The 26,340-nt window shown below is 40.3% G+C and overlaps 1 protein-coding gene and 1 pseudogene across 2 annotated transcripts in view; one reads left to right on the forward strand and one right to left on the reverse strand.

Annotated features, from left to right (window-relative positions):
* METTL24 (methyltransferase like 24) overlaps positions 1 to 26,340 on the reverse strand; it is a 140,996-nt gene that overhangs the window by 60,403 nt on the left and 54,253 nt on the right. The window lies entirely within an intron of this gene.
* LOC125102555 (signal recognition particle 14 kDa protein-like) lies at positions 12,892 to 13,333 on the forward strand (annotated as a pseudogene).

Consider the following 26,340-nt stretch of genomic DNA (forward strand, 5'->3'; position numbering starts at 1 on the left):
TTCACTTTGCTTGCTGTTTTATGAACAAGGCCCTATTAATTTAGGCTCCTGTGGAACACTGGAGAGGGGTGGTTGAGCATTCAAGGTCTAAAGTAGATTAATGATGAAAACAAAGTTAATCAACACACTCTTATCAATGTTAAGTTTCAAACAAGTAACACTCATTTGTTGCTGTATTTGAAAATAGTCAATTCTTCTGTAGAAAATGAGAGATCAAATGGGAGCGGTGAAACTTACAAGATGTGTTAGGTATAGGGAAGTAAGCCAGGAAACGTTAAGCATAAGTAAAATAAGTAGAGACATGAGCTGAACATATACAGAGATAGAAATGCTGAGTAAACATTAAAATTGTTACTAAACCTTAAATATACATGAGGCATATGAGTCACCCAATATTTAGGGGTCTTAAATTGGCTACCCATGGATTATACTCATTCTGGCCCCACAGGTATTCTGCCAAATAAAACTCAAAGCTGCTCATAGACCAATTAGTGAGTTTGTAGTTGTGACCAGACATACTTGTCCCTGTGTCTCTCCAGTTGAGCCTCCCTGCTCCAACTCTGAGCCTCAACCCCAACTCTGTTCCTCATTATGACACCATTGGTAGGGAAGGTTGATAAGAGAAGAAGAAGGGGAGGGGGAGAGGGAGGAAGATGATGGGAGGGGGTGAGGGAGATGAGGAAGGAGAGCAGGTCTGTGACTGACCAGCAAACTAGGACTCATGCAGTGTGGTCTTTCTACCTCACTTGTTCCCAAAGCCAAAACACGGACCTACTCCATTTCTTCCCCTTATTTCTCACTGTGCGTATTTAATAGATTCAATAAGCCATGTGATTCAAGCATCTTAATTTGTGACCTGTAACGTGTGGAACAGCTTCCCTGGTAGTATATTGGGGGACTACACTGCATCCAGGTAATTGCCTGGACACGACAAAACTCATCAGTGTTTCTTAAGCCTTCATACGGTCTGCTAATTGTCCGCCACCAAGGGCCAAAAGAAGAGAAAGAAATGGAAGGTGGCAACCAATTATTAATGGGGAAATCTGAAGTAGTCGATCCTGTCTAATCCTACAGCTTGGTGACTCGTGGTCCTTGCTGGGACTTTATAGTACATAATATATAGTCGTGGTTTCTCCTGGTAAAATGATCACTCAGTCAGATGGTTCCATGAGCGATATTGGCATTTGGTGATGTTCCTCAAAGAGGACAGTGGTCTATAAAGAAGGCTATGATCTCAGGACACTCAGCCAGCCCAGTGATTTCACTACCACCATTTTAGAAAGCTGCTCATTAACAGTGTGAAACTAACTCAATTCCCTGCACCTGTATTTACTTACTACACACTGTGCATGGGCCAGGCACTATGCTCTGTGCTGCAGTGGAGAAAAAATGAGCATGACAGCTCCCCATCTCGGCAATTCCACAGTGTACCGTAGAGAGACATAAAGTGTATCACAAAGATACACTAAGTACCCAGATAATTATGATACAAAAAAAAAAAAAACAGCTACACTGCATAAAACGTATGCAAACAAAACTTTATGGAAATTCAAAAAAGCAAGCAATCACATTGACTGGAAGAATCCCAGTAAAATGAAATGGTACAAACTCTCTTAAGGATAATTTAGCCATGTATATGAACAGACTAATGACTGCACAGTTTATGGTAATTAAAAACAGAAAATAATCCATGTACATGTCTAAAATATTTGAGTGGTTAAAATAAACTCTGATAGGGGCACCTGGGTGGCTCAGTGGGTTAAAGCCTCTGCCTTCAGCTCAGGTCATGATCCCAGGGTCCTGGGATCAAGCCCCACATCAGGCTCTCTGCTCAGCGGGGAGCCTGCTTCCTCCTCCTCTCTCTCTCTGCCTGCTTCTCTGACTACTTGTGATCTTGGTCTGTCAAATAAATAAATAAAAATCTTTAAAAAAATTAAAAAGTAAAATAAAAAAATAAACTCTGATACATCCATTCACTAGAATATACACAACTCTTAAAAATTACACTGCAGGTAGGCATTTCATAAAGTGTTATGGGAAAAGTATAAAATACACATGATAAAAAAAAAAAGTTCCAATTCTTCAAAAGGACAGGCAGTGAAATGTCTTCCTCCCACCCCAGAATCTCCAATTTATCTTGGAGATCTTTCCCTATCAATAAAATACAGATCTAGAGCATGTTCTTTATCATCACAGAGTGCAACTGTATGGGTTTTATATAGATTTCACTTATTCAGTCCCCGATTAAAAGACAACTACACTGTTTCCAGAATTTTGCTATTACAAAAAATGCTGCAATATATCTAGATGAGGTGTCTAATAATATGTGAAAATGTTCAAGATATTCTGCTAAGTAAAAAACAAAAGCAGATGATCGTCTGGTTTCCAACTCCTCACGTAGGAAGTTGGAAGTTGCTACTCCATCCTAGCAACAAGTAAAAAGCTGAACAGACTGAAAAATCAACACCTCTTGGATCTGTGAGAGAGGAGGACACAGGGCGAACCACAGCCCCCAAGATTAGAGAACAAGAAGTACAGAGAGAACACCGGGAGGCTTGGCTTCCCCGAGCACAGTCTCAGGAGACAGAGCCAAGGCTGGAAAACCCAAACGGTAATTGACAAATTGCTCGAGGCTCAGTGTGGACAAGTCCAAGGAGACCCAGTCATGGAGGGTCCCCCCAGTACTGTGAGATTTACTCTCAGGAGTTTAAGCTTATTCCCACAGGAAACATCAGAGGAAAAATCCCCTCAGGTTTCTGGGAGGGCATGAGAGGGGGGATCATTTTTAAATATGCTGCAGCCATTCTGTTTTTCCTAACAAGGCTGCCCTCAGGGGACACTGGCTAACCTGAGCGTCACATGCAGGGGCATTCTTAGACTAACTAGCCAGAGGAAGGGAAATACCCAACTCCAGCCCACTCGGGCCATCCTGTCCCACCTAAGGTAAGAGAAAAAGACTGAGAAAATCTTGAGAAGTTCACAGTTCAGAGGCAGATGTTTACTTAAAGACTGAGACCTAATCATAGGGCTGTAGGACGCCTCTCTTCTCCCTACACCTTACCATCACATTCCTAAAGGCCTATTTATAGCAGTTCCTTTTATGCAATACATTAGGTATGGCTATCAAGAAAAATTGCAAGGCATTGTAAGAGGCAAAAGACACAATCTAAAGAGAAAGACCAGAAACAGACATGGCAAAGATGCTGGAATTATCAGATTGTGAATTTAAAACAACTATGATTAATATGCTAAGGGCTTTCATGAATAAAATAGCATGCAAGAACAGATGGGTGATGTAAGCAGAGATGGAAATCCTAAGGAAGAATCAAAAAGAAATGCTTGTGATCAAAAACACTGAAACTCTAGTCCTAACCCTTGATGGCCTTACAATTAGACTGGACTCAACCTAGAAAAGAATCTCTAAGCTTAAGGATGTATCAACTGGGGCAGCTGGGTGGCTCAGTCAGTTAAGCATTTGCCTTTAGCTCAGGTCATGGTCCCAGGGTCCTGCGATCGAGCCCCAAGTTGGGCTCAGCAGGGAGCCTGCTTCTCCCTCTCCCTCTGCCTGCCACTCCTCCTGCTTGTGTTCTCTCTCTGTCAAATAAATAAATAAAATCTTTTTAAAAAGGATGTATCAATAGAAACTTCCAAAACTGAAAAGCAAAGCGAACAAAGACAGAAAAAAAAAATTCAATAGAACAGAACATCCAAGAACTGTGGGACAACCACTTAAAGTATAATATACACAGAAGAAGAAAGAGAGGAAGGAACAGAAGAAATATTTGAAGTAATAATGACTGAGAATTTCCCCAAATTAAAGTGAGACATCAAACCACTGATCCAGGAAGCTCAGAGAATACCAAGCAAAATAAATACCCAAAACCTACACCTAGACATACCATTTTCAAACTACAGAGAATTAAAGATACAGAAAAAATCCTGAGCAAAGTCAAAGGAAAAAAAACACCTTACCTATAGAGGAAGAAAGATCAGAATTACATCCTAGTTCTCGTCAGAAAATATGCAAGCAAGAACAGAGTGGAGGATACTGAGTGTTTACCCAAAGAAAACAAAAATATTCATTTGAAAAGATACATGCACCCTTACATTTATTGCAGCATTATTTACAATAGCCAAATTATGGAAGAAAACTAAGTGTCCATCCATAGATGAATGGATTAAAAAAAAAAGTGAGACACACACACAGACACACACACAGAGGAATATTACTCAGTCATTAAAACAGATGAGATCTTGCCATTTGCAACAACCTGGATGGACCTAGAAGGTATTATGCTAAGTGAAATAAGTCAGACCAAGAAAGATAAATGCCATATGATCAATAAAACAAAGTCTAAGTTTAAAAAATCTAACATAGGGGTGCCTGGGTGGCTCAGTGGGTTAAAGCCTCTGCCTTGGGCTCAGGTCGTGATCCCAGGGTCCTGGGATCGAGCCCCGCGTCGGGCTCTCTGCTCAGCCAGGAGCCTGCTTCCCTTCCTCTCTCTCTGCCTGTCTCTCTGCCTACCTGTGCTTTCTGTCTGTCAAAAAAATAAATAAAATCTTAAAAAAAAAAACTAACATAAAAAATCTAAATCTAAAAAAAAACAAATGAATAAACAATCAAAAACAAAAACAGACCCCAAAATATAGAAAATAAACTGATGGTTGCCAGACGGGCAGGAGTAGAAGAACTGGGCAAAATGAGTGAAGGAGAATAAGGGACACGGACTTCCAGTTATGGAATGAATAACTCACAGGGATGGAAGGTACAGCACAGGGAATTTAGTCAATGATATTGTAATAGTGTTGTATGGTGACAGATGGCAGCTACACTTGCGGTGAGCATAGCATAACAAATAGAGATACTGAGTCACTATATTGTACATCTGAAACTAATGTCACACTGTATGCCAACTATACTCAAAAAATTTTTTAATTAAAAAAATGAGAGTGGAGTAAAATATTTAAAGCACTGAGAGAACCACTGACCTGAATTCTGTACTCTGCAAAATTATCCTTCAGTAATGAAGGAGAAATAAAACTTCTTGGACCAACAAAAATTGAAGGATTTTGTCGCCAGTAGATCTGCCTTGCAAGAAATGTTAAAAGACATTCTTCAGAGAGAAGAAAAATTATATAGGTCAGAAACTGGGATCTACATAAAATAATAAAGAGCTTTGTAGAAGAAATAAGAGAAGGTAAAATAAAACAGTATTTTTCTTATTCTTAATTGACCTAACAGATAACAGTTTGTTCAAAATAGCAATACAACAAGGTATTTTACTGTGTGTGCATGTATACACCGTATGTTTATATGTAAGTAGAATGAATGACAGCAAGGATATAAAGGACTGGAGGGAGAAATTAAGATTATTTGTTATTATAAGGTACTCACACTACCCAGGAAGTGATACTATTACTGGAAAGTCACCTTGGATTAGCTATAAATGTGTAATGCAAACTCTAGAGCAGCCACTCATATACATACACAAAAAAAAGTTTAAAAAGAAGTATAAAATGACACACTAAAAAATAAAAAAGTGGAGTCATATAAAATGTTCAATTAAAACCACAAAATCAGGAAAAAGTGGAAGACAAAAACAAAAACAACAAAGACAAGAAATAGAAAGCAGTAATGAATATGGTATATATTAATCCAACTATATCATAATCACATTGAATGTCAATGCTCTGAATGTATCAACTAGAAGACAGAGACTGTCAGCGTGGATCAAAATACAACCCAAACTATATACTATCTACAAGAAACCTACTTTAAATACAAAGACACATATAGATTAAAAGTAAATGGATAGAGAAAAAATTACATGTTAATACTAATCAAAAGCAAGTGAGAATAGCTATATTAATTTCAGACAGAGCAAACTTCAAAGCAAGGAAGATACTGGGGATAAGGAAGGGCATTATGTAATGAAAAAGGGGTCTATTCTCCCAGAAGACATAACAATCTTAATATGCATGTGCCTAACAACAGAGTGTCAAACTATGTGGCCCAAAAATTAATAGACTTACAAAGAGAAATAGGTGAATCCACTATCATGGTTGGAGATTTTAATACCTCTCTATCAGAAATGGCAGATCCAGCAGGCAGAAAATCGGTAAGGGCATAGTTGAATTCAACAATACCATCAATCAACTGTATATGATTGATATCTAAGATTACTTCATCCAAAATAGATTATGCATTCTTCTCAAGCTCACATTGAGCATTTACCAAGAGAGACCATATTCTAGACCAAAAACATACCTTCACAAATTTAAGACTAGAAATCACACAATGCCTGCTCTCAGATCACAGTGGAATTAAACTAGAAATCAATAACAGAATGATAGCTGGAAAATCCCCAGATGCTTGGAAATTAATAAGCAAACTTCCAATAATACAAGGATCAAAAAAGAAATCTCAAGAGAAATTTTTTAATATTTTGAGATAAATGAAAATGAAAACAACTTATCAAAATCTGTGGAATGCAGAAAAAGAAGAAAAAAGAAAAGAATTGTGAAATGCAGTGAAGGTAGTGCTCAAAGTGAAATTTAGATCACTGAATCCCTATGTTAAAGGAGAAAGATCTAATATCAATAATCTAAGTTTGCATAGCAAGAAACTAGAAAGAGAGCTAATTAAATCCAAAGTAAGCAGAATAAAAGAAATAATAAGAATTAGAACAGAGATCAACAAAATTGAAAACAGGAAATCACTAGAGAAAATGAGTGAAACCAAAGGCTGGTTCTTGAAAAGATTATAAAATCAGTAAGCCTCTAATCAAGGTAACTAAGCAAAAAAGAAAGAGGACACCAATTACTAATATCAGAAATAAAAGCGAGGACATCACTACAAATCCTATGGACATTGAAAGGATAATAAAGGAATTCTATGAACAACTATGTGCCCCCAAATTTGTAAAGTTAGATGAAATGGACCAGTTTTTTGAAAGACACAATCTGCCAAAATTCACACAAGCAGAAATAGACTATCTCAATAGGCCTGTATCTACTAAAGAAATTAAATCAATAATCAGTAAACTTTCAGAACAGAAAGCATCAGGCCCAGATGAGTTCACCAATTAATTTTACCAATCAATTAAGGAAGAAATTATACCAATTCTTGACAATCTCTTTCAGGAGACAGAAGCAAAAGAAATACTTAAGTACAAGCTTAACAAAATATGTACAAGATCTGCATGAGGAAAATCATAAAACTCTGTTGACAAAATAAAATAAAAACTAAATAAATGGAAAGATATTCCATGATTGTGATTAGGAGAACTCAAAACTGTCAAAATGGCAGTTCTTCCTAATTTGATATAGATTCAACACAATCACAATCCAAGTTCCATCAACTTATTTTGTGGATATCAACAAACCAATTCTGAAGTTTATATGGAAAGACAAAGACCCAGACTAGCTAGTGCAATATTGAAAGAGAGGAACACAGCTGGAGGACTGACAGTATCCATCCTCAAGATTTACTATAAAGCTACGGTCATCAAGATAGATTGGTATTGACAAAAGTATAGACAAACAAATCAATGGAACAAAATAGCCTAGAAACAGATTCACAAATAAATAGAGTCAATTGATTTTTGGCAAAGGAGCAAAAGACAGCATTGGAGGAAAATATGGTCTTTCAACAAATGGTGTTGAAACAACTAGATCTCCACATGCCAAAAAAAAAAAAAAAAAAAAAGGGAGAGAGAGAGAGAGAAAATCTAAAAATAGACTTTACACCTTCACAAGAATTAATTCAAAATGGATGACAGACCTAAATGTGAAACACAAAACTATATAAAATTCCAAGAAAATAACAGAGGAGAAAATCTAGATGACCTTGGGTTTAACAAACCAGGAGGGACTGTGGACTCTGAGAAACAAACTGAGGTATTTTTGGAGGGGAGGAGAGTGGGAGGTTGCATGGGCCTGGTAGTGGGTATTAAGGAGGGCATGTATTGCATGGAGCACTGGATGTGGTGCATAAACAATGAATTTTGGAACACTGAAAAATGAAATAAAATAAAATTTAATTTAAAAAAAGAATTACTTAGTCACATATAATTCAGAAGCACAATCCATGAAAGAAAGAATTGATAAGCTGGACTTCACTGAAATTTAAAAATTTCTATTCTGTGAAAGCAAATGTCAAGAGAATGAAAAAGATAAGCCACAGACTAGGGGAAAAAAAAAAAAAACCCAAACATTTACAAAGGACACATCTGATAAAGAATTATTATCCAAAATATATCCAAAATATACAAGGAACTATTGAAATTCAACAATTAAAAAAAAAAAAAAACAACAATGAACCAAAGACCTCAACAACTTGCCAAAGAAGATCTATAGATGGCAAATAAGTGAAAAGATGCTTCACATCACATGTCATCAGAGAAATGTATGTTAAAACAACTACGAGATACCACAGTGACCTATTAGAATGACCAAAATCTGGAACACTGCCAACAGCAAATGTTGGGAAGGATGAACAGGAATTCTCATCCACTGCTGGTAGGAATGCATAACGGTATGGTACAGCCACTTTGGAAGACAGTTTGGTAGTTTCTTACGAAACTAAACACTCTTGCCATACGATCCAAAGGAATTGAAAACATGTTTACGTGAAAACCTGCCTGTGGATATTTATAGCAGGTGTATTCATAATTGTCAAAACTGGGAAGCAACCAAGATGTCCTTCAGTGGGCGAATACATAAATAAACTGTGGCACATCCAGATACGGAATATTGGTCAAGGCTAAAAAGAAATGAGCTATCAAGCCATGAAAAGACACAGAGGAAACAAATGCATTTTATGAATTGAAAGAAGTGAATCTGAAAAGACCATATATTTGATCGTCTAAACTGTATGACAATCTAGAAAGGGAAAATCTATGCAGACGGTAAAAAGATCAACGGTTGCCAGTAGTTTAGGGCAGTGGGAGGAGGAGGTGAATAGGCAGAGACAGGATATTTAGGGCAGAGAAACTACTCTGCATGAGACCATGATAATGGATACATGTCCTGATACATTTGTCCAAACCCACAGAAGGTACAACACCAAGAGTGAACTGTAACATCAACTACAGACTTTGGGTGACTACAATGTGTCAGCGTAGGTTCATCAGTTATAACAACTGTACCGCTCTAGTCAGGGGAGGGGGGTGTTGATAACAAGAGAGGCTGTGCTTATGGGGGGCAGGGGCATTTGGGAAATCTCCATATGTTCCCCTCTATTCTGCTGTGAACCTAAAATGCTCTAAAAAAAAATTAAGTCCATAACAGAAAGGAAATAATTAGATAGCATACACAGTATGATCTCACTTTAATTCTGTGAAAATATATTTACCATAGTAAGAAAAAGTCTAAAAGAAAAGAAATATACATATTAGTAGTTGTTATCTTTATGGTAGAATTACATGTGACTTTAATTGTCCCCCTTTTACTTTCTGTGTTCTCTATTATCTAAATTTTCTACAGTGGAGAAATATCACTTATGTAATTTAAAAATCTTAAATGGTTTTAAGAACAGCTTTGTGGATGAGACAGCATTTGGACTAGCACTTGAAAGACAGGTGAGACTTTGCTCAAAAATTGAGAGAATATTAGTGATAAAAAGAATTATGATTGAAGCCCCATGGGGTGAGAAACTTCAGGCAACTTCCAAGTCAAACTGCCTCATGAGGCTAGAGCATAGAATACTTGTAGGTAGGTAAGGAAGAAGTTGGAAAACTGCATTGAGACCTTGCTCAACAGCTGAGTTCCATCATAGTTACCAGAGTAGGGAGCACAGGAGAGGAACAATAAAGACAGAGATGAGCAACAGCACCTTTTTCATTTAGTAAGAAAATTTAGTTATCTGGAATATTCCTGAGCACTTAGTTCGGCCAACTGTTGGTATTATAATGGGTATGTCTCCAAAAAGGAGGCAAAATGATCTAACAGGAGGGTTCAGAGACAGAGAGGTCAACCTAGAGAAAATACAACATCATAAGGCAAATGTAATTGAAGTCTTAAAGAATCATTGCTACATAAATACTTCCAAAGACATCAGTGCTCACCAGCCAAGTGATTTCCCAACAATATACTCAATAAGCCTGTGGGACTTTAAGTACTATGCCCCAGAGACAAACACGGGGAAGATGACTGAACTACAAGATTTCTACCAATGTCACGAAGCAGGTGGACTATCTGAAATGCACAACAACTACATTTTTGACCATCACCACAGGAAGATCGATCCTATGAACAATTGCAGTGGTGTCTGGACATCCGATTCATACTGCTGTGTTCTAAGCACTTCCAAAATCCATTCCAGAACATGAATTCTCTTTAACATTTTCTGGAGTAAACGACTGACCTATTAGAGATTCCCCACTATTATTAAGAAAGCAGAGAACAATAAAATATACCAAATGGCCCAACCATAATACTCTGTTCCAGATTATCTGAATACTACCTAAAACCATTCGGATCAGTCCAACTTAGTAACTAAAAAACAGCTCCCATCTGGGGAGCAACTGACCAGGCATCGTGCTAGGTTCTTTACAGACTTTTTGTCTTTAACCCCTACTGTCTTGCGCAGACAGTATTATCATCCCCATTTCACAGAAAAAGAAAACATGGCTCAGAAGGCTTAACTCACTTGTGCTGTACACACAACGAACAGGAAATAGAGCTGGTGCCAGGGTCTTCTTGGCTGATAGCCAATGACCCTACCACTGGACAACACGGCCCAATACCAGCCACTCACCCCCAAAACAGCATTCTGTTAATGCCACCACTATTGTTTTCCTGTGCTAATACCATGAGTGGGGCAACTGTGGGAACCCCTCAGGACTTATTTCAGACAGATAACTGGATCTCTGCACTTTATCATCATAATACTGCCATGGCAAACAGCAAAACCGATATAAATTTCCAAGGAAAGAGCTGTGCCAAATATTTCTGTGGTCCCATTTCTGTCTCAATTGCCTACAAAATGAAAAACTGGGTAGAATAATAACTATGTATTTCATTGGCTTGGGGGGTCAGAGAAACAAATTCCTTTTATAAAATCAGAGGCAAGAAGTTAAGAATCTCCAAATATAATGCCTATACATTTTGAAGATCTCAAATTCCCTTTAAAAATCTCAAGAATTAAATTGCAATTTAAGATATCTATAAATAGCATGGAATTGAGCAAAATGCTACTGATTTAAGCCAAATGAAAAATGAGCAAGAGGCCCTTTTGCTATCATTACAGAACAAAATTCTTTAGGGACTAGAAGCAGTGTTCTAAGAATAGAAAGAACATTTTCTCCCTGAATACCCCACCGCTCCCTCACTCCACTACACTTTGATCTTACATCTGTAGGCAGCTTTCTCTTTTCTCCCCCAAAGAAAAGGCAGGAATGGATATGGTGGAAATATCTCAACATCTTTGAGTATTAGATGAGATACAGAATAAGAAAAAGAACACTACTGCAAAATACTTTCCATACTCTTGCCAGAGATCAACAGAGGCAACCAAGGAAAAGGTAGTCATCTGTTCAGTTCTTTCCCAACCCTCCAGTGCCATTCCTGCAGAACAGAGGACAGCTGGATATCAGGAAAGAAACAAAGGAAAGGGTCCAAGCACCAAGGGATATCCACCTTATCAAGTCCCCGCTATGGACTAGGCATCAGGAATACAAAAGTAAATGGCATATGGGATTGGATTTCTCTATTAAATACTCCCTTAGCACATCACACTTCTTTGTAGCACTCATTACAGGATCACATGTCTGGTTTTTTAGCTACATGTTAAATCTTAAGAGACTTGGTTATGGAAATGTAAAATGGCACAGCCACTCTGAAAAACTGTAAGGCAGTTCCTCAAAAAAATTAAAAATAGATTCCCATAGGATGCAGCAATTCCATTTCTGGGTATGTATCCAAAAGAACTGAAAGCAGGGTCTTAAAAAGATATGTGCACACACATACTCATAGCAGCATTACTCACAATAGGCAAGAGGCAGAAGCAACCCCATGGTCCACGGACAGATAAACAAAATGTGACATATACGTGCAAGGGAATATTATTCAGCCTTAAAAAAACAAGGAAAACCTGTCACATGCTACAACATGGGTAAACCCTGAGGACATTGTGCTGAGTGCAATAAATGAGTGACAAAAGACAAACTTCCTATGCTTTCACTTTTGTGAGGTACCTAGAATAATCAAAATAATTGAAAGAGAAAATAGAATGATCGTAGCCAAGGGCTACACAGGGGGGCGGTGGGTGTTAATGTTTAATGGGAAGAGACTTTCAGTTTTGCAAGACGTAAGTGTTCTAGAGATTGGATGCACAACGATGTGGGTATACAGATGGCTCCCAACTGACAATGGTTCAACTTAATGATTTTTCAATTTTACAATGGTGCACAAGCAATATGCTTTCGGTGGAAACCATATTCTATTCTAATTTTGATCTTTTCCCAGGCTAGTGGTCTGGAGTGGGATCCTCCATCTAGCTCCCAGCCAGCCACATGATTACAAGGATCAACAACCCATATACTTATAACCATTGTGTACCCATTCAACTACTCTGTTTCTCATTTACAGAACAGTATTCAATAAATTACATGTCATAGCCAACATTTTATTATAAAATAAGTTTTGCGTTAGATGATTTTGCCCAACTGTAGGTTAGTTAAGTGTTCTGAGCACCTTTAAGTTCGGCTAGGCTAAACTATGACGTCCTGTGGGTGAGGTGTGTTAAATGTATGTCCAACTTACGACAGTTTCAGTTTACAATGGGTTTGTCAGGACATAACCCCATCTTAAGCTTGAGGGAGATCACTACTTAGCATTACTATACCCTCAAAGACAGTTAAGCTGGGCAGGGGAGCTAGCCGCCCCAGAATGGCGCTGCCGGAGAATGAGCAGTTCCTGACACAGCTGACCACACTCTCGAAGAAGTGCCAGTTGTCAGGCAGTGTGTTCATCACCCAGAAGAAGTATGATGGTCGAACTAAACCCATTCCAAGGAAAGGCTCTGTAGAAGGCTTTGAGCCCTTGCACAAGTGTCTGTTCAGAGCTCCTGATGGGAAAGAGAAGGTCAGCACCATGGCGAGCTCCAAAGAAGGGAACCCGAGTTTCAGATGGCTGGCTTACCTCAAACCTACCGGAAGTTAATACGGATGGGCTGAAGGAGGGGGACAGAAAGAATGACAGCAGGAAGAGCAAAGCAGCACAGGGAAGGGCTCCAGACACCCTGCTTTCACCAACTAACCACCGAATTACTATTTTTCCTATGGTTTTTACTGTTGGCCCCAAAGCTAGATTTCTGGCTCCCCTACAATAAATTTCCAGGTGGGATGAGGGTCATTTTGGATGGAAGAAGGGCTGAGTGGTTACAGTACAGTTGTAAAAAGCCAAGTTTATTTTAGAATTGGCTGATGGGTCTGTGTTGCATGGTTGTATATCCTGGGATTATAAAATCTCTGCATCCAGGTAAAGAACCATGGATCATTAAACTTGTATTTACCCACAAAAATTTTTTTTGAAAAGTAGTTAAGGTAGTAAATTTTATGTTACATATATTTTACCGCATTTTTAAAAATTTCCTAATCAAAAAGAGACTTGGAGCACCTGGGTGGCTCAGTCAGTTAAACAGACGACTCTTGAGGCGCCTGGGTGGCTCAGGGGGTTAAAGCCTCTGCCTTCGGCTCAGGTCATGATCCCAGGGTCCTGAGATAGAGCCCCACATCAGGCTCTCTGCTCAGTAGGGAGCCTGTTTCCCTTCCTCTCTGTCTTCCTCTCTGCCTAACTGTGACCTCTGTCTGTTAAATAAATAAATAAAATCTTAAAAAAAAAAAAAAGACGACTCTTGGCTTGGGCTCAGGTCATGATCTCATGGCCATGGGATTCAGTCCCGCATAGGGCCCCACACTCAGCACAGAGACTGCTTGGGATTCTCTCCTTGTTTCCCTTTCCTTCTCCCTCCCCATCTGCCCCTCCCCCTGGCCTGAGCACATGTGTGTGCTGGAACACATGAGCTTTCTCTCTTTCTCTCTCTCTCAAATAAATAAATAAAATCTTTGAAAAAAAGAGAGAGACTTTTTTCCCTATAGTTTCATTATTTAAGCACAGGTACTTGCATATGGAAGATATTTAACAAATATTTATTAAATGGATAGATGAATGGAGGAAGGGATGGATGGATGAAAGGACTGGACAGAGAGATGGGAATACGAACAGAAGACCAACATATAAACCAATAATTACTATGGCATGTGAACACAGTGAAGTGGATCCTGTGACTATGAAGAAGGGAAGAGTCCCTACTATGGCTGATTTTGATATAGTATTTACCCTACAGAACTACTTTGTCTTATCTACCAACACCACACACAAAAAAATTTTTTAAAGATTTTATTTATGTATTTGACAGAGAGAGAGAGAGAGATCACAAGTAGGCAGAGAGGCAGGCAGAGAGACAGGGGGAAGCAGGCATCCTGCTAAGCAGAGAGCCTGATGCGGGGGCTCAATCCCAGGACCCTGAGATCATGACCTGAGCCGAAGGCAGAGGCTTAACCCACTGAGCCAGCCAGGCGTCCCCACACAAAAAAATATAATAGAGATTTAGTTCTTTCAGGTTGAGTAATTTTTATTTTTTCTCTTATTTCTCTTTATCACCATATAATCTGTCTTTCGACCTAGATGAAATTAAAAGAGAAAAATCCATTTTTGTCACCTTTGCTCTTTCCAGAACCTCTCTTAATCCAAAAGGGTAATGTGAAATAAGGCTTACAATCAACACTGCAGAAGACGAAAGCAGGTGATAAGTTGCTTGCCTATAAGTTATTAATCAGCTATCCTCCAGGGCGTAGTGTTACGAAGCTGTGTCATGTAATAAACAGCAGGCGAAATGAATTATATCCATTTTCTGACTCTAAAGTGCAGGCATGTGCTATAAAACTAAATTGACATCTGTTAGCAGGCTTGTCACATGGATGGTTTTTTCCTGCAGAATCTGGAATAAATTAAATCTTAAAATAAAACTTGGAACAGAGAGGCTGCTTTACATAATTCCTTCTAATGGCGTGCTGATTTTAAAGAGAGGCTCTCACAAGAAATGTTTCATTATCATTTTAATTGCAAAACTGTTGAATGCCACTCCATGCTAGGAAATCAGTGTTTTTATAATGTCCTTATGTTTTTAACTAAAAAGTGGCAAGTGACACCTTCCTCGCTGGCTGGAAGATAAATCAGCTTTTACCTCCAAATAAAACCATGCCCGCTTTTCCCCCAAGTCCTTGTAGTCTGTTTCATGGGTGGCTGGTTATGCATGGCACCTCTGAGCACTGGCATGGCTGAGTTCCCGGGTCAGAAATGGCTGGCCGGGGTGTGACCTCACAGGGTTTGCTCAGGAATACGCTCCCTCGGAGGATTCACCAATAGGTTAGCAAGTTCTGGGGCCTCTTACTGTCAAAAGGCATTAAGCACTTTCTAACACAGAGAGAGGAACTGGCGGAGTTGCATGACCCGGTGAAACTGGGCTGTGTAACACTGAACAAAACATTCTGTGCAAAAGAAAGTCACACGGAGGGAAACCTTCACCGGCTCCCGAAGCTTACAGCCCCTCTGCTCCCTCAGGACTCCTTTGGCTCTCTTTCCCAAAACTTTGCCAAAATGACAAAATCCTCAGACAAATATACCCTCCCCTGGTACACAGCAGAAAAGAAAACCAAATACCAGATCCCCAGAGGCTCATTTCCTGCAGGAGTGGAACCCTCCCCTTTTGTAATAATGGCAGGTGCCTTTGAAAATCTCAAAAATGCAACACTCAATCAAAATGTTTTGTTTTACATAACATCATAATTCTGCTCTCCTTAAAATTCATTCATTTCTCTCACCAATACAGCCTATACGACCTTCTCAAAGAGTCACAGCTCATATCCCACACCTTCTCATAGGGAACACCGAGGCACAGAGGACATAGGAACTCAGTGAAGAGACAGAGAAGGAGGCTGCAGAAGTGGACAGGCTCTCAACCCCCTTCTTACTTAAAGGGTTTCCCGCTCAGGAGGGGAAGGGGGATTTGCAAAGGGAAGACTGAGTCCCTAGAGCCCTCTCTACATGCTGAGGCCCCTCCCAGGGTGATCTTCCTATTACCTGGGTTAGAATTGGGGTGGGTCAGTTGAAAAGGCAGCTTCCCGGGCTCCATGACAGACCAGCTAAGTGAGAATCTCTAAGGTTGGTTCTGGGTTCCAAGTTTTAATCAAGGTCCCTAGCTGATGGGATCCTTTACTTATACTGTTATTTTTGGTTTGTTTTCCAGTGTTACCAATGCTTACAGTGCAACCTGAGAACCACTCTGTTGTAGAGGTGGGAGTGGGTGTCCGGACTTGGGAGCACTGCTCACGTTCGACTTCACCAGTCATGGCTTCTGCCCAAGGAAAACACAAACCACTGCTAGATCCAGAGGCACCTGGCTCATTCCTCAAACAGGCTTTATAACCTGCATGCTAGCTAAATACTGAATGGTCTGAAAAATCACTACAAGCCCAGAAATTTGCTTCACAGCAAATCTTACCATTATAAATAAGTGAAAAAGGGTAAAAAGCCGAAACTCATTTCCTACGTGTTGAGTGCTGAAGTTCTAGACCCCCCTTCCCAAGCTGCTTTGTCCTTTAGGTCTACTACAGATTGATGGGGACAGAAAAATGTCTCTGCATCTCAAATTGCAATTCAGGAGCATAGCTGACTCATTATTCCTAAATTGCTACTGGCTTATTTCACAGAAATGCAGCCTTGTCATGATTAAATAGCATTTCTGCAAGACGAAGTTGCCTTCAAATACACAGAAGATACACACCTCTCTCTGGAAAAGTAATATAAACAAGTCTACACGGAAGACTGCGCTGGGCCCTAAAAGAGTCACCTGGATTTCTACCTTTACCATAGCATATCTTGTTGCCATGGTGTTTGCCATCCAAGTATCCTGAACGTCAGTGGCTAAGGCTTCTGGATGCTCTAGCTGCCGCTTAGGAATTCTGCGGTGGGCTATGTGAAAAGATCGAGCATCCAAACTTCAATACCCTGCACGTTTTATTTAGGAGGATGCTGGACAGAAAGTGAGGTCAAGTACCTTATATATTTCCTGAGCACTTCCCTAGGTAGTTGGGATGAGAGCCTAACGATGGAGTCCTGCTCTTAAGCCATGTGCTCCTTCGTTAGGAACATACCTCTGGCAGGCAGGGATCTAGCTGGAGAGTAAGCCACGAGTCACCTAGGACTGGGGCATGTCTGGGCCTTGAACTGGTATGGGAGACCACTGGGAGACTTTTTTTTTTTTTTTAAGATTTTATCTATTTACTCAACAGACAGAGATCACAATTAGGCAGAGAAACAGGCAGAGAGAGAGGGGAGAAGCAGACTTCCCGCTGAGCAGAGAGCCCGATTCGGGGCTCGATCCCAGGACCCTGAGATCATGACCCGAGCTGAAAGCAGAGGCCCCAACCCACTGAGCCACCCAAGTGCCCTGGGAGACATTTTTATAAAGGAATGTCCCTCGCGAGGAAAAAACTTTGTTCCAAGAAACAAGCAAGTTTGAAACCAAAATCTGGTAGAGGCTGGCACAGAAATGGAAAAATGATCTGAAGCATAGGACATCATCAGTGCCTCATACCACCCTTGGCAGGGACTCGGGCTGAGGGTGGCGGACGTTGGAACACAAGGTGGTCCAGGGGTGTCCGGGTGGCCCAGTCAGTTGAGCGGCAGACTCTTGGTTTTGGCTGGGGTCTCATCACTGTGTCCCGGGAGGGAGCCCAGTGCCTGGCTCCCAGCTCAACGGGGGGTCTGCTTGGTTTTCTCACTCTCATTCTTCTTCTTCCACTCTCATTCTTCCTCATCCTTCCTCCTCCCCCCTGTGCTCACTCTCTCTCACTGAAATAAATAATAAAATAAAATATAAAATAAGGGGAGGAGTCAAGATGGCGGAGAAGTAGCAGGCTGAGACTACTTCGGGTAGCGGGAGATCAGCTAAATAGCTTATCTAAAGATTGCAAACACCTACAAATCCAACGGGAGATTGAAGAGAAGAAGAACAGCAATTCCAGAAACAGAAAATCAACCACTTTCTGCAAGGTAGGACTGGCGGAGAAGTGAATCCAAAGCGACGGGAAGATAGACCGCGGGGGGAGGGGCCGGCTCCCGGCGAGCGGCGGAGCAATGGAGCAAAATCAGGACTTTTAAAAGTCTGTTCCGCTGAGGGACATCGCTCCAGAGGCTTAACTGGGGTGAAGCCCAGGCGGGGTAAGCGCGGCCTCAGGTCCCGCAGGGTCGCAGAAGGATCAGGGGTGTCTCAGTGTCGCAGAGCTTACCGGTATTAGAACGGGGAAGCCGGCTGCAGAGACAGAGCCGAGGAGTGACTCTCAGCTCAGGGTTGCCTTGAACCGGTCGCAGGCTCGGTCAGCTCGGAGCGCGGCCGGAGGCCAGGGTGACGAGAGTCATTTGGCACTGTTCTCTGAGGGCGCACTGAGGAGTGGGGCCCCAGGCTCTCGGCTCCTCCGGGCCGGAGACCGGGAGGCCGCCATCTTCATTCCCGTCCTCCGGACTCTACGGAAAGCGCTCAGGGAACAAAAGCTCCCGAAAGCGAACCCGAGCGGATGACTCAGCGCGGCCCCGGGTAAGGGCGGTGCAACTCCGCCTGGGGCAAAGACGCTTGAGAATCACTACAACGGGCCCCTCCCCCAGAAGATCTATGGGAAACCCAGCCAGGACCAAGTTCACCTACCAAGGAGAACGGTGGAATTCCAGAGGAGAAGAAAGCAAAGCACGGAACTCATGGCTTTCTCCCCATGATTTTTTAGCCTTGCAGTTAATTTAATTTTTTTTTTCTTTTTCAATTTTTTTTTCTTTTTCTCTTCTTCTGCTAAATTTTTTTTAACTTTTACCATTTTCTTTTTTTTAACGTTTTTTAAATAGTTTATCTAATATATATATATTTTTTCCTCTTTTTATATTTATTTCTTCATCGGCTTTCTTTTTTTTAATAGTTTTTTTTTTTCTTTCTTTCTGAGCCCCTTTTTATCCCCTTTCTCCCCCCTCACAATTCAGGATCTCTTCTGATTTGGCTAAAGCATATTTTCCTGGGGTTGTTGCCACCCTTTTAGTATTTTACTTGCTCCTTCATAAACTCTTATCTGGACAAAATGACAAGGCGGAAAAATTCACAACAAAAAAAAGAACAAGAGGCAGTACCAAAGGCTAGGGACCTAATCAATACAGACATTGGTAATATGTCAGATATAGAGTTCAGAATGATGATTCTCAAGGTTCTAGCCGGGCTTGAAAAAGGCATGGAAGATATTAAAGCAACCCTCTCGGGAGATATAAAAGCCCTTTCTGGAGAAATAAAAGAACTAAAATCTAACCAAGTTGAAATCAAAAACGCTATTAATGAGGTGCAATCAAAAATGGAGGCTCTCACTGCTAGGATAAATGAGGCAGAAGAAAGAATTAGCGATATAGAAGACCAAATGACAGAGAATAAAGAAGCTGAGCAAAAGAGGGACAAACAGCTACTGGACCACGAGGGGAGAATTCGAGAGATAAGTGACACCATAAGACGAAACAACATTAGAATAATTGGGATTCCAGAAGAAGAGGAAACAGAGAGGGGAGCAGAAGGTATATTGGAGAGAATTATTGGAGAGAATTTCCCCAATATGGCAAAGGGAACAAGCATCAAAATCCAGGAGGTTCAGAGAACCCCCCTCAAAATCAATAAGAATAGGTCTACACCCCGTCACCTAATAGTAAAATTGACAAGTCTTAGTGACAAAGAAAAGATCCTGAAAGCAGCCCGGGAAAAGAAGTCTGTAATGTACAATGGTAAAAATATTAGATTGGCAGCAGACTTATCCACAGAGACCTGGCAGGCCAGAAAGAGCTGGCATGATATATTCAGAGTACTAAATGAGAAAAACATGCAGCCAAGAATACTATATCCAGCTAGGCTATCATTGAAAATAGAAGGAGAGATTAAAAGCTTCCAGGACAAACAAAAACTGAAAGAATTTGCAAATACCAAACCAGCTCTACAGGAAATATTGAAAGGGGTCCTCTAAGCAAAGAGAGACCCTAAAAGTAGTAGATCAGAAAGAAACAGAGACAATATACAATAACAGTCACCTTACAGGCAATACAATGGCACTAAATTCATATCTCTCAATACTTACCCTGAATGTTAATGGGCTAAACGCCCCAATCAAAAGACACAGGGTATCAGAATGGATAAAAAAACAAAACCCATCTATATGTTGCCTACAAGAAACTCATCTTACACCCGAAGACACCTCCAGGTTTAAAGTGAGGGGGTGGAAAAGAATTTACCATGCTAATGGACATCAGAAGAAAGCAGGAGTGGCAATCCTTATATCAGATCAATTAGATTTTAAGCCAAAGACTATAATAAGAGATGAGGAAGGACACTATATCATACTCAAAGGAACTGTCCAACAAGAAGATCTAACAATTTTAAATATCTATGCCCCTAACGTGGGAGCAGCCAACTATATAAACCAATTAATAACAAAATCAAAGAAACACATCGACAAGAATACAATCATAGTAGGGGATTTTAACACTCCCCTCACTGAAATGGACAGATCATCCAAGCAAAAGATCAACAAGGAAATCAAGGCCTTAAATGACACACTGGACCAGATGGACATCACAGATATATTCAGAACATTTCATCCCAAAGCAACAGAATACACATTCTTCTCTAGTGCACATGGAACATTCTCCAGAATAGATCACATTCTTGGTCCTAAATCAAGTCTCAACCGGTATCAAAAGATTGGGATCATTCCCTGCATATTTTCAGACCACAATGCTCTAAAGCTAGAACTCAATAACAAGAGGAAATTTGGAAAGAACCCAAATACATGGAGACTAAACAGCATCCTTCTAAAGAATGAATGGGTCAACCAGGAAATCAAAGAAGAATTGAAAAAATTTATGGAAACAAATGATAATGAAAACACAACAGTTCAGAATCTGTGGGACACAACAAAGGCAGTCCTGAGAGGAAAATATATAGCGGTACAAGCCTTTCTCAAGAAACAAGAAAGGTCTCAGGTACACAACCTAACCCTACACCTAAAGGAGCTGGAGAAAGAACAAGAAAGAAACCCTAAACCCAGCAGGAGAAGAGAAATCATAAAGATCAGAGCAGAAATCAATGAAATAGAAACCAAAAAAACAATAGAACAAATCAACGAAACTAGGAGCTGGTTCTTTGAAAGAATTAATAAGATTGATAAACCCCTGGCCAGACTTATCAAAAAGAAAAGAGAGAGGACCCAAATAAATAAAATCATAAATGAAAGAGGAGAGATCACAACGAACACCAAAGAAATACAGACAATTATAAGAACATACTATGAGCAACTCTACGCCAACAAATTTGACAATCTGGAAGAAATGGATGCATTCCTAGAGACATATAAACTACCACAACTGAACCAGGAAGAAATAGAAAGCCTGAACAGACCCATAACCAGTAAGGAGATTGAAACAGTCATCAAAAATCTCCAAACAAACAAAAGCCCAGGGCCAGACGGCTTCCCGGGGGAATTCTACCAAACATTTAAAGAAGAACTAATTCCTATTCTCCTGAAACTGTTCCAAAAAATAGCAATAGAAGGAAAACTTCCAAACTCATTTTATGAGGCCAGCATCACCTTGATCCCAAAACCAGACAAGGATCCCAACAAAAAAGAGAACTACAGACCAATATCCTTGATGAACACAGATGCAAAAATTCTCGCCAAAATACTAGCCAATAGGATTCAACAGTACGTTAAAAGGATTATTCACCACGACCAAGTGGGATTTATTCCAGGGCTGCAAGGCTGGTTCAACATCCGCAAATCAATCAATGTGATACAACACATTAATAAAAGAAAGAACAAGAACCATATGATACTCTCCATAGATGCTGAAAAAGCATTTGACAAAGTACAGCATCCCTTCCTGATCAAAACTCTTCAAAGTGTAGGGATAGACGGCACATACCTCAATATTATCAAAGCCATCTATGAAAAACCCACTGCAAATATCATTCTCAATGGAGAAAAACTGAAAGCTTTTCCGCTAAGGTCAGGAACACGGCAGGGATGTCCGTTATCACCACTGCTATTCAACATAGTACTAGAAGTCCTAGCCTCAGCAATCAGACAACAAAAGGAAATTAAAGGCATCCAAATCGGCAAAGAAGAAGTCAAACTATCACTCTTTGCAGATGATATGATACTCTATGTGGAAAACCCAAAAGACTCCACTCCAAAACTGCTAGAACTTGTACAGGAATTCAGTAAAGTGTCAGGATATAAAATCAATGCACAGAAATCAGTTGCATTTCTCTACACCAACAACAAGACAGAAGAAAGAGAAATTAAGGAGTCCATCCCATTTACAATTGCACCCAAAACTATAAGATACCTAGGAATAAACCTAACCAAAGAGACTAAGAATCTATACTCAGAAAACTATAAAGTACTCATGAAAGAAATTGAGGAAGACACAAAGAAATGGAAAAATGTTCCATGCTCCTGGATTGGAAGAATAAATATTGTGAAAATGTCTATGCTACCTAAAGCAATCTACACATTTAATGCAATTCCTATCAAAATACCATCCATTTTTTTCAAAGAAATGGAACAAATAATCCTAAAATTTATATGGAACCAGAAAAGACCTCGAATAGCCAAAGGAATATTGAAAAAGAAAGCCAAAGTTGGTGGCATCACAATTCCGGACTTCAAGCTCTATTACAAAGCTGTCATCATCAAGACAGCATGGTACTGGCACAAAAACAGACACATAGATCAATGGAACAGAATAGAGAGCCCAGAAATGGACCCTCAACTCTATGGTCAACTCATCTTCGACAAAGCAGGAAAGAATGTCCAATGGAACAAAGACAGCCTCTTCAATAAATGGTGTTGGGAAAATTGGACAGCCACATGCAGAAAAATGAAATTGGATCATTTCCTTACACCACACACGAAAATAGACTCAAAATGGATGAAGGATCTCAATGTGAGAAAGGAATCCATCAAAATCCTCGAGGAAAACACAGGCAGCAACCTCTTCGACGTCAGCCGCAGCAACATCTTCCTAGGAACATCACCAAAGGCAAGGGAAGCAAGGGCAAAAATGAACTTTTGGGATTTTATCAAGATCAAAAGCTTTTGCACAGCAAAGGAAACAGTGAACAAAACCAAAAGACAACTGACAGAATGGGAGAAGATATTTGCAAATGACATATCAGATAAAGGGCTAGCGTCCAAAATCTATAAAGAACTTAGCAAACTCAACACCCAAAGAACAAATAATCCAATCAAGAAATGGGCAGAGGACATGAACAGACATTTCTGCAAAGAAGACATCCAGATGGCCAACAGACACATGAAAAAGTGCTCCATATCACTCGGCATCAGGGAAATACAAATCAAAACCACCATGAGATATCACCTCACACCAGTCAGAATGGCTAAAATTAACAAGTCAGGAAATGACAGATGCTGGCGAGGATGCGGAGAAAGGGGAACCCTCCTACACTGTTGGTGGGAATGCAAGCTGGTGCAACCACTCTGGAAAACAGCATGGAGGTTCCTCAAAATGTTGAAAATAGAACTACCCTATGACCCAGCAATTGCACTGCTGGGTATTTACCCTAAAGATACAAACATAGTGATCCGAAGGGGCACGTGCACCCGAATGTTTATAGCAGCAATGTCTACAATAGCCAAACTATGGAAAGAACCTAGATGTCCATCTACAGACGAATGGATAAAGAAGATGTGGTATATATACACAATGGAATACTATGCAGCCATCAAAAGAAATGAAATCTTGCCATTTGCGACGACGTGGATGGAACTAGAGGGTATCATGCTTAGCGAAATAAGTCAATCGGAGAAAGACAACTATCATATGATCTCCCTGATATGAGGGAGAGGAGATGCAACATGGGGGGTCAAGGGGGTAGGAGAAGAGTAAATGAAACAAGATGGGATTGGGAGGGAGACAAACCATAAGTGACTCTTAATCTCACAAAACAAACTGAGGGTTGACGGGGGGAGGGGGTTGGGAGAGGGGGTGGGGTTATGGATATCGGGGAGGGTATGTGCTATGGTGAGTGTTGTGAAGTGTGTAAACCTGGCGATTCGCAGACCTGTACCCCTGGGGATAAAAATATATGTTTATAAAGCTGTAAAAAAAAAAAAAAAAAAAAAGAAAGAAAGAAAGAAAGAAAGGATGAATCCCCAAGTTTTGTAGCAACATGGACGGGACTGGAAGAGATTATGCTGAGTGAAATAAGTCAAGCAGAGAGAGTCAATTATCATATGGTTTCACTTATTTGTGGAGCATAACAAATAGCATGGAGGACAAGGGGAGATGGAGAGGAGAAGGGAGTTGAGGGAAATTGGAAGGGGAGGTGAACCATGAGAGACTATGGACTCTGAAAAACTATCTGAGAATTTTGAAGGGGTGGGGGGTGGGAGGTTGGGGGCACCAGGTGGTGGGTATTGTAGAGGGCACGGATTGCATGGAGCACTGGGTGTGGTGCAAAAATAATGAATACTGTTATGCTGAAAAAAAAAATAAATAAATAAATACAATGGAATACTAAAAAAAAAAAATAAAAAAAAAATAAAATAAAATAAAATGAAATAAAATAAAATAAAGTGGTCCAGTGCCAGGCCTCTTGGAAGACACCAATTACTAGTAAACACCCTCTGCTCCTGTGTTTCTCAGACTACCGTATAGGTCTTGCTATTCAAGGTATAGTTCCCCAAGCAGCAGTCTCACCAGAGCCTGAGAGCATGCCACAAATGCCGCATCTCAGGACACACCCCAGAACTTCAGAATCAACGTCTGCATTTTAATTAGATTCCCCAGGTGATTCACCTATACATTAAATATGAGCCAAAATGACATGAAATATAATTTAGGCGCTACAAATAAGCATTTCAAAATCTTCTGTTTGTTAGGTATTTTTAACATTTATTAGAAAACATAAGTTACTCAAGTTTACTCTTGAGTCCATGGGTACTACTTCTCCAGATAATTCTAAGAAAGGTGAGTCAGTTTAAAGTTGACTTAAAAGAAAGTATTAAGGGCAAATGTACCCCCATGCCAAATACAAACCAAAAAGTGAGATTTGTAAGAGAAGGAGAACACAAAGGATATGAACTAAAACTATATTTTAAAGTAATAAGTAATAATAAAGAAAATAGAGGAATCTAGAATGATATTTCATATAAATATTTATCAGAACAAAACAAAAAAACTGGTACAGCAGAACTAACAGCAAACAAAGGAGAATTTAAGGCAAAGGAAATTTCCAGGAATGAAATATACACATGCGGAGAAATTTTCTTCCTGAGTCTACCATTTTCCATTTCCACCAGCAAAGCCTGAGTATTCTTCCCAAGAAGCCTTTCACTCTAGGGCGCTATCAACATCTTGTTTATAATTTGCTCAAGTAATAAGCAAAAGGAAAAGGAACGTTTTTGTGGCTCAATTTCAAAGCGACCCTTCTCTCCAGCACAGGGCTTACACAGACCTGAGGTCTGGTGACGGCTGTAGAGCTCCAGGCCCAGGGACTCAGGCCCCGCCCCTCCAGCGAGGGTAGTGGGGGACAGCCCGCCCCCGTGGGGGTGGAGGAGTGGGGGACCTGCCCCCACGCAGCCATCCCACCCGCGGCTCCAGGTCCCGTGCTCCGCTTCTGCTCCGTATTAATTCTCAGCAGTTTATTTAATTTCTCTACAGCACAGTGTTTACTTTCTACACTCGCCAGCAAAGCTGTTCGGGCCCCGGGGCAGCAAACAGTCACAATTGTCTACGACCCCATCTGAAGAACCAATTGCCCTTCAGTTTCCGCACAAAGCTTTCATTAAAAACTCTTGAGTTGAATTAGGTGCGGTTATCAGTTTCCTAGGGAATCTGATATATTTTCCGAGAAAACAAAGAGAAAGAAAAAAGAAAGGTTTTCTATAAAATTTTGTTAAGACTTAATGAAACTGTTAATTAAAACTCTTTGAGTTTAAAATCTTTTTTTAAAAGATTTTATTTATTTATTTGACAGAGATCACAAGTAGGTGGGGGGTGGGGGTGGGCGGGAAGCAGGCTCCCTGCCAAGCAGAGAGCCTGATTGGAGGCTGATCCCAGGACCCTGAGATCAGGACCTGAGCCAAAGGCAGAGGCTTTAACCCACTGAGCCACCTAGGCGCCCCCGAGTTACAATTATTTTTAAGTCACACTGCGTTCTCTGCTCGAATTCTCAAA

Source organism: Lutra lutra, chromosome 6 (assembly GCF_902655055.1).
Source record: "Lutra lutra chromosome 6, mLutLut1.2, whole genome shotgun sequence".
Taxonomy (NCBI): domain Eukaryota; kingdom Metazoa; phylum Chordata; class Mammalia; order Carnivora; family Mustelidae; genus Lutra; species Lutra lutra.